This window comes from Ammospiza caudacuta, chromosome 16, assembly GCF_027887145.1.
Source record: "Ammospiza caudacuta isolate bAmmCau1 chromosome 16, bAmmCau1.pri, whole genome shotgun sequence".
Lineage (NCBI taxonomy): Eukaryota > Metazoa > Chordata > Aves > Passeriformes > Passerellidae > Ammospiza > Ammospiza caudacuta.
Window position 1 is genome coordinate 11,993,263 of NC_080608.1, and position 12,367 is coordinate 12,005,629.

Below are 12,367 nucleotides of genomic sequence, written 5' to 3' on the forward strand. Positions count from 1 at the left end.
TTCTTCCTTTTACAAATCTTGCTGCTGTCCTCATTTTTCAGCATTCTTCTCTCCTGGTTCAATTCACATCTCCTAAGCCAGTTTCTTCATCTCTCATCATCTTGTTTGTCCTTCTGCGGATCTCCTTTCGTTCCACAAATACTGCAATGAGCTGATTTTGCTCCCAGTTCCTGTGAAGGAGTGGGATGCATCAGTTTTGTTCTGACCTTGCTTGGGATTGATCATATGAGTGCTTTTCAGTAGGTGAGGAGGAAGGACATCTCTTGAAAAAAAATGTCAGGCTGCCTCTCCCTGGCTGCAGTGTTGCTGTATTCTTAATTCTTAATGAAATCTCATTACACTGGTCACTGAGTCAGTTCAGTGAATCGTGAAATGCATTCCCAGTTTTGTTTTTGAAGATGAGAGACAAAAGGGCAGTCAGATCCCTTCCTCACCCTGAACTCTCTATCCAATAGATCTATCCAGGGGCAAGATTGGAGTCTAAATGATCCTGATAGCGAACAAGTGTCATTGATCACAGCTTCATCTGTCCATTCTGTGAAACTGAGAAATGAGGAATTATGCATTTCAGGAAAAGAATGATGAGGTTTTGTTACTTGGCAACTGTAGCTCCCACATATTTTGGAAAAAATTGAGAACATCCTGTACCTCAGAGAAATCAACCAGCTTAGGTGAGGAGGAAGGGAGCTGGCAGCAGATCTCCAAAACTTTGAGCTGGAAAGATCTCGTGGGGCTTCTGGAAGCAAAAATTGCTTTATGTCTTCATGATCCTCAGCTTGTCTCCTCCACGTGACCGTCTGCATCAGTTTCTGGGCTCTTCATGGTGAAATAATCCATTGTTCTGGCATTTCTGTCTCGCAGAGGCATTTCACAGCCATCTGAATGGGCTCTAATCCACCTGCCAGCTGCAATCAGCACACAGCATGGCTGCACTCCTGTCAGCCAAGACTGGAGCGCCAGAAACAAAAACCTTCAAAAGAGGAATCAGCAAGAGATCTGGATGTGAAAACTGGGGAGGGGGCAACCAAACCTCAGGGCTGGTGAATGCACAGACAGGGATAGCAAAGCCAGGCAACAAGGCCAGGGTAAAGTTTGACTTGCCCTCTGCAGTAGCAGTTGACTTCAGACAAGAGTTCAGACATGATTATTAAAATAATAATTTAGGGCTTCACTTGCTGGGAGCCAATCTCCAAGGTTGAGCTCAGCAGACTGCTGTGTTGCTGGACACCAGATAATGCATTTATGCAATGGTTCAGCATTTTTGGTCCAGCTTTGTTACTGACAACTTTGCTGTGTGAAATCCCATTTCTCTTGCTAGGTTGCATATAAGAATCCAGTGGTTTCAAAGAGCAGATCTTAAGTCTCCAAGACAACCCTGCAGTAACCAATTAAGTAAAAATCAGATAACAAAACTACCATGGCAAGAACTGATTGAAATGGTCTGTTGCTTCAAGGAAAGAGATTGTTACAGTGGCAAAAATGTCTTATTGTAGTCCTTGTAAGGTCTGCCTGGCACTGCAGTCTGTCCTGTGAAATTCCAGTTGGCTTCATGTAAAATCAATGGCAGTTGGGTTGTTAATACTCAGTAGTTCATTTGGAATCCTGGTTTATTCTAATTACATCATTAAAAGGACATGAGCTGATCTCAGTGCAGCCCAAGCCCTGGAACAGCCTGGCAAGAACCTGTCTCTGAGGCACAGATATTAAAGCACTGCTCAGGTCTCCCAGAGAGTGGGAGAGGTTCTGGGGCATTTTCATCATGTGCATAGTATAACAAAAGATCATAGGAAATAAATGTGAAGGAGATGGAACTTTGGCTAAACCATTCCTGGTCACAGGTGTCTCACCTCTTCCAAGGCTCCTGTGATGGTGTTTCATCTGCTCCCCACACAGTCTAATGTGAGCCCTTCCTAACTGTAACCAATATATCTCTCTTACTGCAACCTATCATTTCTTGTCCCCTGGCAGGCACAGATGATAGTTTATTACCTTCTATATTGCACTTTCACCTGTTTGAAGGGTATCATCATGCATCTCTTCCATTTCCCCCAGACTAAATCAAGTAATTTTTTTTCTGTACCTTCTTGCAGGGCTCATTTGCTGTACCTCTGGTTGTTCTTGCCATTGTCCTCTGGACTCTCTGTGCTCAACAGCCACAAGTCAGGGGCCGGGGCCAGGCAGTGCTGCCCCAAAGAGCACAGAGCAGGTGATGCGCAGGTACCATGTGCAGAGAGTGTGTTGGGAGGCAAACAAGTGTGTGTTCTCACATGATTTGCCTACAAGTAAATCCTCCACCACCTTCAGTACTACCAGAAGGGACAGTGTGCCTACAGTGCCTGGTACAGGTGTGATCAGATGAGGCTCACAGTCCCCCACTGCCCCCCAGTGTGGTCCCACCACCACAGGGAGCACAGAGCAAGAGGAGGCTCAGGGACAGAAATCTGTGTGGCTGGAGTGAAGAGCAGCAGAAGCCCAGTGCCCTCAGAGCGGTGCTGTGCTGCAGTGACCAAAATAACATCTGGAAGTGAAGCCCCATCACCACTTGGAAGCAATTTGCAGTGGATGGAAGATCTGGGAGCTCCTGTGGTGACAGGGAGCAGCTGTGTCCATCCATGGTGGGGGGAATGTGGCACTTGGGAGAGTGCTGCCTGTCATGGGTGAGATATGTGGGCAGCAAATGCTTCACCCTTTCAACCAAGAACAGAGGAAAGATCACAAGGTTATGTGCATGGCAACATTTGAGCTTGATATGGAGAAGGCCTTTGCTTTCCAGGCCTGTCAGGTCAAGGTGTGCAGCATCTGTGTGGAAGTGCTGTGTGAGAAACCACCAGCCTCTGAGAGGAGGCTTGGGATCCCTTCCAACTGAAACCACTCACACTTCTTGTCCTACATTTGGCAGTGGAGATGTGCCAAGTAGTTCAAGAAATCCATCATCAAGTCCTGTCCAGAGTGCAAAGTAATATTCAAGTTTGTCATTCCCAGTGTGTACTGGGCAGAAAAGCAGAAGAAAAATGAGCTGATTAAGGAGTTTGAGCTGAGTGGGGAAAAAGCTCTGCAAGCACTTTGAAAAAGGGAAAGGAATGTGCCAGTTTGGGTGAAAGTGTCTCTGGAAGGAAGTTTTGCAGAGAACAAAAGGGCTGAAGGAGGTAACAATGTCCTACAGAAATGCTGGGTTCTCTGAACAATTGTTCTGTATGCTGGAATGCACAATTGGAAACTACTTTTCTCCAAACACAGTGACTGCCTCTACACTATGGCAGGAGCCCAGGCCCTTTGTTTCCCTGTCAGCTGAGCTATTTCCATTTTCTGACTCACCCACGGCTGTTTCTACACCAGTAAAAGCAGCAGCATTTGCTGCATTGTTCAAGCCCTCACAGGTGAAAACAATTATGAGGCAAAAGTTTCCCCACAAGTTGCACCAGTCATGCTGAGTTTTTCACTTTTCCCTTTGTTGATGTTGCCTCATGTGTGCAGTATAACCATGGTTCTCTAGGACAGAGGGACACAAGTGACAGGAGGCCACAGTGATCATGTCCAAACGTGCTTTTCCTCAGGAACCTCACAAATTGTCTCTGAGTCAACCTCAGGACTATTTCTTGTGCTGCCTTCACCTTTCTGCACTCCCCATGCCTGTTGTGAGTGCAGCAGTCACTTCTCACTGTCCTGTGTAGCTCCTTTAATTAATTAAGTTCAGGCAATCTTTAATTGCTACTTCTTCCACCTTCCCTTGAAGAACAGCGCTTACATTATATTTCCTTCTGGATAGAAAGTGTAATTTTTTCAGCTAGCTCTCTCTTCCAGTTTTGTTAAATCCCTGATGAGTTGATCTTAAACTGCTGTGCCTTGCTTTCCTCTTCTATGAGGCAGGACAAGTGCAGCACCCAGAGGCTTGTAAATCCTTTCATCTGTGCTGCTGCAGCAAAAGCCATTGTCATTGAACACATCTTACAGTGATTGTGTTGCCATCAGCTGGGAATCTAGGAGGCAGATCTTATTGGAAAGGGCTGCTAAATACTCAGAGAAAAGCAAATTTTGAATTCTCAGGGGTAAATATTTATTCCAGACACTCAAAAAAAGTAGTGACTTGCGAATCAAGGTGTGGGAAGGTTTTTAGTGGTGACAGTGCCTGGAATTTTTCAGCAGCTTTTTTTTCTCTTGTTGAGATTTCTCATTACCAATCACTAATGGTCATGGCAGCAGCTCCACGGGTGTCCTGACAAATGGAAGAGCTGGGGCAGAGACTCTTTGTGCCCTCCAGTGCACTCATTACTGTTTGGTCTCCTCAAGTTCTGTTTCAAGTCATGGATTCCCCTTGGATCCTTATGGGGCCATTTCACAGATGATGAGCAGCTGCTTTCTGATTCTCAGCACATATTTCTCCTTTGTTACAATGCTCTCATCAGGTCTGGTCACACTCCCATGTATTCTGATATTTCTTGTACCCGGCACCATCTTAGGAGAAATAAATTAATAAACTCTCTTGCATGCACACCTTTCCCTGTGTCCACTTAAAAACCACTCCTGTGGCAAAAATTCTTCAGTGCTGCATTCAGATAACTGATGATCTATGAAAGCAAGTTACAAATGTAGTTCCTAAACAGAATTTAATATAACATTGTTGTTGCAGTGACTGTAATGCAGTGCAGATTTGATGTTTTCAATCCAGAGTTACATGGGCATGCACTCTTATCAGTCTATTTGATTATAAAATCCCTATCTCTGTTGTACTGTAGGGATTGGGGTAGCTCAATTTGCTGGTTAATAAACTCTCTTGGATGTCTATAGCCCTTTTATAACATCTAGGACTTCTTGAGTTTCATGGTTACCACAATGCTATACAGACCTCATTCCTTCTATTCACAGGTCATTGTGCCAATAAATATGAGATAGATGCCTTTGGGCATTAATAAACAGGTGCAGCCCTGCAGTGTGACAAGGAAATTATTTTGCTGGGACTTTCCAGCAGTATATTATCAGAGGGGATGGCATAAACAAGTCAGTGCTTGTTGGAAGGAAGCATGGGGTATGGGACTTCATTCCTGGCTGTCATCCTACCTCATAGTCCACAAAACCTCTCTGAGACAGTGGATCTCTGAAGGCTGGAGGCAGCTTGCCTGTGTCTCTTTGAGTAAACTGTTCTACTGAATGTCTGTTCAGGGACCCTCCAGAGTGATGAATATGCCAAGTCACCCCAAGGTATTACATGAAAAGAGACCCTGGCACCAAGTTCTGCTTGCCAGAGACTTGCAGACATTTAGAAATGCTGTCATGCAAGCCAAGATGCAGCTCCAAGTTCTTTTAATTCCTGCACTGATCAGACAACTGCTGGATGTGATAAGGCAAGGATTTCAGCTAAAATGGACTAGGGAACAGGAGGGGAGAGGAGAGAGACAGGAGACAGATACCAGAGGAGAGAGACAGGAGACAGATACCAGGCAGGAGGTGCAGATGTTAAAGCTTTGATGTTCTCTCTTTCAGTGGAAAGAGTGGAGCCAAGATTACAGCATTGTGCTGAGTAATGGCATTACCCTGCTCAAAACACCAGGAGATGCAATTGTTGTGAATGTCACTGTGTGAGTACTTGATTGTCCACTCAGTTTGTTCTGTTTGAAACCAGATGAATATCTGAGGCCAGGATTGCACCTTTTATACTTGACAGCTGGAGCTGGTTATTGTTTTCAAGCAAAATGCCTCCTTGCTGGAGTGGCACTGCAGTACCTGTCCCAGAGCAGGAGTGTGGTGTCAGCCAGCAGCTTCCACTGGAGGAACATTTCTCTCCTAGCTGCGCTCTGACTGTACAGCCCTGGTGCAACACTCAGCATCCCAGACATACCTCAGACATGACACTGGACAGCACACCTGAGACTCCTTGTTTTCACAAACATGGCAGAGCAGGAGAATGAGCAAGACTCTGGAGGGATTCAGATGTGATCTGTATATCTCAGAGAAGCTCTAGTGGTAAATGAGCTCTTTCCAACGTAGCACTAAATGATTCACATCTCTCCTGTTGCTCATTGCATCTCCAGGGGAAGATGTGAGCGCAAGGAGTGGCTTGCTCTGGTGGCTCTCTCTAAAAAATATGTATTTAATTATCTTGTTGGAGGCAAGATTGAAAAAACAGTTTCACTGCTCTGGGACCAGAAATCAGTGGAATTTATCATGGATCCCAGGTCCTGGGATCGTGTTCATTTTGCATTCTGAGATCAGCTTTGAGAGGATTCTGCTGTCCCTACCCAGTCAAGCTCTTCCATTATTGTGACAACCAGCTGTGCTGTGCCAGGAGAGAAGCTGTTGGCTCTTGCCTTCACCCCTGGCACTGTGCTGCCCCTTGCTGTCACAGTGAAATTGTGTCCATACCTTCTGTCACCCTTTTGAGGAAGCTTTTATTGGGCAGGGGTGAGGACCAGCACTGCTGGGAGAGGGTGAGGCTCAGCCTTCCTGAGGAACCTTATCCTGTTCTCCCTGGGTCCCTGCTGCTGCAGCTGCACCGTGACCAAATCCCTGCCTGCGTCAGGGAAGGCACAGCTGTGTGTGTGATGTGTGGGCCTGTAGGGCAGAGACTTCAGACAGTGTCAGCCAGATGATCTGAATATTCCCTTTCCCTGTTGGCTCTACATTCCTGAGAAAAAATTAAGTTATGGTGTGGGGTCACCCTGCAGTCCTGCTGTTTTGGTAACAGCTGTGCTGGAAGATGGAGTTTCACAGTGACAGGAATAGACATTTATCTCAATCCAGTTCCCTGCTCTGGGGCTGGGAGTATTTTAGGGCACCCCAAAAATCATGCCTGACTGTTATGAATTTTCAGGGATGCTGAATAGTGAGTGTCTCTACTGGGTTTGGGAGATCTCCATCTTCAGGTATTTTTTAAAATTTCTTTATACCTCAATTTTTAAATCATTCAGGTGGGCAGTGAGAAGCAGCATTCTCCTGCCTCCCATCACATGCACTGTTGTTGAGGAGGCTTCACTGCTGCTGCTGGCAAAGTCCCAGATCAGAGCTGCACCCTCAAGTGCCAGAGCTTTGGGTAGCTTCTCCTTCACAAACCACATAGACCAAGTCAGGCCTGTCATAGTGAACAGGCTCAGCACAAAGAACACTCTAATTCCACCTGGTGATGTCTTCATAAGGGGCAGCTCCTTATTAATGAATGGATTGCCCATGCAGTGAAACACATTTCTGTACTTCACAAGTTGTAAAGGGACCTGAGCAAACACACTGCATTGGGAACAGTGAAAAACACCCAACATGGATCAAAAGCATCAACATGCTCATAAAAGGAAGGAGGGATTTATCCTGATTCATTTCAGGAAGATGTCATGAGTGTGCCACAGACAGACCATGCTCAGGGCTCCACAGGGATTTGTGGGAGTAAATAGAGAACACAACGTATAAACTGTGGGAGAAAACTCAGAATCTGTTTCTTGAGGCAAGGCCATTTTTCTGGTTCACTGGGGAGAGCTCCAGCTTAATCAGGGATAACGACACATTATTCCTGATGTTCCTGAGGAAAGAAATGAGTAGGACTGAAATGTTTACTCAAAGAAAATATGTTCTGGATCCTATGAAGAGTCAGACTTCATCAAGACTTTGCCTTCAATAGCCACCAGCTCTGTATTCAATCCTCTCTAATACACTCTTAGGGTGACACAGGGCCTTGGGGAACTTGTCCTGGTCTTTTAGACAGTGATGAATTTATTCTGTAGATGGGAAGTTGTTCAGCTCCTGTGTTTTTTTATCTTGACACAGTTTTTTAGATGGGTGCATTATCCATGGGAAGCTTTAGTGGGTTTTGGATACTTGCAGATATCCTATACTGCTCTGTGATCAACTGGCAGTAAAGCTGGAGGGATTTCTTCCTCTGAGCTTTGAATGGTTATGTTTCCATTTCACTTTCCAAATCTGAACAAAATTAGAATTTCCAATTTCAAAAGCTCTCCCCTTTCCTTTATCAGCAATAAAGAAGAAATGGGAACGCTTGCCTGGCCTGTTCTGCACTGTTCATTATTTTACACAAATGTATCACTAGGTTTCTCTCCTTCATAAAGTCTCTACAGACAGGCTTTTAAACTGTGCTTCTTCTGATAGCTTTCATTATTTTCAACACCTAACATATAATACTTTTATGTCTCATTTAGTGGAAAACTGTAAAGATCAAATTTCTGTTTAAAATATGAAGCCTTGTTAACAGTTTTTTTGAAACAACTGAAATAGAGAAGTCATATGAATCATTGCTTCTCTTCTATTACTTAGGAAATAAAAAGAATAAATGTCCAGAAAATGTTTTCTGTAACCTTTTTGAAAGAAAAATATTTCACTGACTGTAAAATATGTGCTTGTTTGCCTGCTGAGGATGAGATTGGTTGGATGGTGACTCAGGAGCCAAAGCAATTTCAAAGGAGAGGTGGGTTCTGTTTTATAAACACAAAAATCCCAAGTGCTGTGTGTGGCTAGAATGGTCTCACAGAGAAATTGAAATTTTTATGATCCTAGAAGATTAAATGAGAGACTGGTGCAATAACTCTATTGGTTTAATGTATGCTTTGTTTTGGATAACATAAGAGATCTTTTGATGCCTAAACCGAATGTTACACTTTTGGTCCCTTTTCTTATTGATTTTGTGCTGTGAGTTCAGTAACAGCCCAAGTTTTGTTTTGTTACTCCCACTGCCCAAAACCTGTGTATATAACCAGAAACACTGAAAATGTTAACATTTCTGAGATCCTTGGTGTTTATTATCACAAAGAGCTCTCAAACAGACCAGAATTCATCAGAAATGCAACAAATCCCTTTGTTGCTTTTCCACTGGTGCCATTTTAAAAATAGTAACATCTTTATTGCAGCACTTCTGAGGGAAAGGGGCTCCTTTACCCTTCAGCAGTCAGACAGATGTCTCCAGTCCTTTGGCTGCTGCTCTCACACCCTGCAGTTACTGCCAGCACACAGCCCATGGATGGCACCATGACATGGGAGCTGTAGCAGATGTGTGCAGAGAAAGAGGGGCAGGTTCAGTGGGGTTTTACTCTCAGAGGAAGCTAAAGTGCCCACAGTCACCAGTGCAGTGTCAGAGCAGATCTCAAGGAGGTTTAAAGCAGCTTGGAAGGACTCATGGAAACTGTGCCTGGTGACTACAGCTGACAGCAGCTCCCTCTGGCTACTCCTGAATCCCCTACACACCCTCTTCACCACAGTAGGTCCCATGGGGGTTTAAGCTCTCCACCTCCATGGGGAAGATGAACCCCCCAAGCCCTGGGCAGTGTTTTTCTCCTTGCTGGCACGCTGTCTCAATCTCATTTGGCTTTTGTTTCAGAGGATGGGGTCACGAAAGCCTCCTGGAAAGTGATGCTGTTTGAGGTGACACACAGAGATGATGTCAAATCACATTTTTGAGATGACACGTCTGCCTCACAGCACTCACACAACATCGACAACATCGTGGTGGCTGAACTGGAGCAGGGATGGAGCTTTGGGAGGTTTGCAGGTGGGGGAGCTGGAGCTGCATGAACTGCTACTGAATAGCTGAATGATCTGTTACAACTTCTGGTCTATTTAAGCTGGCTCTGAAGTCAACTCTTCAGAAGTAAAGGGTGGTACCTGCTGCAGTTCTGTGTGCCTGCCTGTCTTTTGAACTCCTTCAAAGAGGTCCTTGTACTTTGTCAGGAAAATGAAGAGGGAGATCCCTGTGTAATCTCCACCAATACCTTTCATTTCCCGAGGTAACGATGCTCGAAGTGTCCTGGGGAGAGAGTGCCCTTCCCCTCCTGATACAGCAGGGGCTGCTTTGTGACCCTCCTCGGGCTCACAACACACACAGCTGCTTCCCCTGCTCCTCAAAGTGCCAGCGCCGTGAAGTTAAAATAATTTACATCTTGTTAATGTATTTTTTTTTTTTTTCTGAGATAAAGCCATGTAAACATCCATGGAAAAGTCAAAATGCCCAATTTAGGAAAGAATTTGAGTTTCTAATGCCATCCTCAGCATGCAGGGTCAGAACTCCACCATGAACAATGAGTGAAACGTGGCTGCTTTCCTTCAAGTGTTTTTCTCTTACATTATTAAGAGAAAATGCTCTCTTTAGTTGCTCTGTTAAGTCAACCAGCCATTTTGTTCCAAATATTTGGCTAGGTAATAATTCCAAGAAAATTCTAGTGGTCGTGTATTGATCTGATTAAAAGTATGGAGCTTTGGAAAAGTAGAGGGGTTGGATGGAGTGTTTGATGCAGAACAGACAGCTTGCCTCAAATTATCAGAAATAAACATTAGCAGAGCACAGAAATGACTGCAGGACTTCAGGAGAATAAATAACCATTTGCAGATTGAATACTGGCTGTTGTATCACTGCTTTGTGGGGTTTATTAATGACTGGCTCGGTGAGAGGAGCCCTTTTTCTGCTCCTCCACAATCAGAGGAGGCACGAGATAGAAGTGGTTTACATTAACCTAAAGTTAGAAGTCATGATGTAAATTGCAGAAATAGACATGAATACAGAAAGAAATCAAAAATGTGTAATTTGAAAAACGTGTTCAAGCAATAGCTGCACGATATCCTGCTTCCCAAAAGGTTCAAAGGAAGAGGGTTATGGGTAGAAAGTCTAATGGGGCTGTTTGTTTCCTGAGGAGCAAAGCACTAAGTTTTAACATTCATGAAAACTGAGAAAACAATTGCTTTGTTGTGTATGGAAACTTTCCAGAGAAAAGGAGGCTTGGGAGTGACCTTATCTCTGCAAGTCCCTGACAGGTGGGGGTCAGCCTCTGTTCCCAAGTAACCCTTGGAAATTATGTAATGTCCCTAATTAATTATTTTGATTAACTTTTCTAATTGATTTTTAAAATTATGTCTATATGTATTACAGTGACATAACCAGCAACACAATGAAAGGACTTAGTCTTACACTGTCCCAGGGGAAGTTTAGGATGAACAACAAGAGGATTTTCTTCACAAATTTACCTATTAATTCTTCTAACCCTTTCCTAGCTTCTCATTTTTAAGTATATTGTTTCTGCCTTACCAGTCAGGTTTCAGTTGTATTCTTACTTTTGTTTTTGACCCCCCTGGAAAACTATTTTATTAATAGCTCTGAGAGCTTGTACTAGCCTGCATGCATTAATATGGGCCTTCTTTATAAAATACTGGTCGGGGTATTATATTCTGACTCACATTCCCCTAATAACTCATGTTGAATACATGTTTTTCACAAAAAACATGATTAGACACTGGAATGGGCTGCTTGATGAGTCACCATCCTCAGAGGTGTTTAAGGAAAGACTGGACATGGCACACGCATGGTCTGTTTGACATGGTGGTGTTGGGTTGGGTTATGGGTTGGACTCGATGATCTCAGAGGTCTGTTCCAACCTGTGATTCTGTGATTGCTGGATGCCATCCCCAGAGCCTGGAGCAGTGCTTTGCTCCGGGTGCTGCCCTCCACCAGAGCAAGGGCCAGGCCTGGAGCGCTGCTCCAAGGAGCGCAGGAGAGAGAAACACGTGAAGACAGTGCAGAAATGGGAACACACTCCTGGTACTAAAGTAATTTCAGCATTTATTATAGTAAAAAAAGGCCTAAAGCATGGGGGCTTGCAGGCCGAGCAGGAGCGTTCCCGTCGAGGGTGCTGCAGCACTGGCACTGGGGCTTCTTGAGCAGTGATGTCCCCGATGTTCCAGGTGGAGCAGCACAAATTCACTGGGTCAGAAGCCCCCTTTTTATCCTGTTTTTTGTCCCTTTGGATTGGTTTCTGTTTGGATCCTTCATGTGCATGAAGGTTAAAGGCGCTTGATTCTCCATTACAGCTCTGTCCAGGCTGGTGCACTTTACTTAGGTGTATTACGGTACATTGAGTACCATATTTCTTATAACGACCCTTTTAACCCCTTTTACAATATAACAACCAAACTAACAATGCTAACAATTATCAACTATTCTACAACACTTTCTAACCTATTTTTTACAACTGCACGCACTGATGAACGGAAGAGCTCGATGCTATTCCCGCAGAACGCACTCTCACTGGCGGGCCCGAGCCCGTTACAAACCAAGCGCTAATTAAACGCTAATTAAGTATTAATTGCGCCGTGCTGCCCGTGCCCCGCCCCGCCCTCACGCGTCGCCGCCCTCACGGAAAACAGCGGGAACCGCGCACGTGCGCGCCGCCTCCTCGCGACGCACGCGCAGGAGGACTGACCCCTCCCGGCCGCCGTCCCGCCCCGCCATGCCCCGGACGCCGTTTCCACGGTCACTTCCGGCGGCGGCCCCGGCGCGGAGGCCCCGGTACAGCCCCGCTCCGCCCGGGCCCGGCCCGCAGCCGGCCCAGCATGCCGGGGCGGCCCGCCCCGCACAGCCCGCCCGCTCCGCACCGCCCGCACGCACGCTCCC

The 12,367-nt window shown here is 45.3% G+C and overlaps 1 pseudogene; it reads left to right on the top strand.

The window, feature by feature from the left end:
* The first annotated feature begins 923 nt into the window (after positions 1-923).
* On the top strand, positions 924-9,501 carry LOC131564972 (E3 ubiquitin-protein ligase makorin-2-like; annotated as a pseudogene).
* Positions 9,502-12,367: the final 2,866 nt, after the last annotated feature.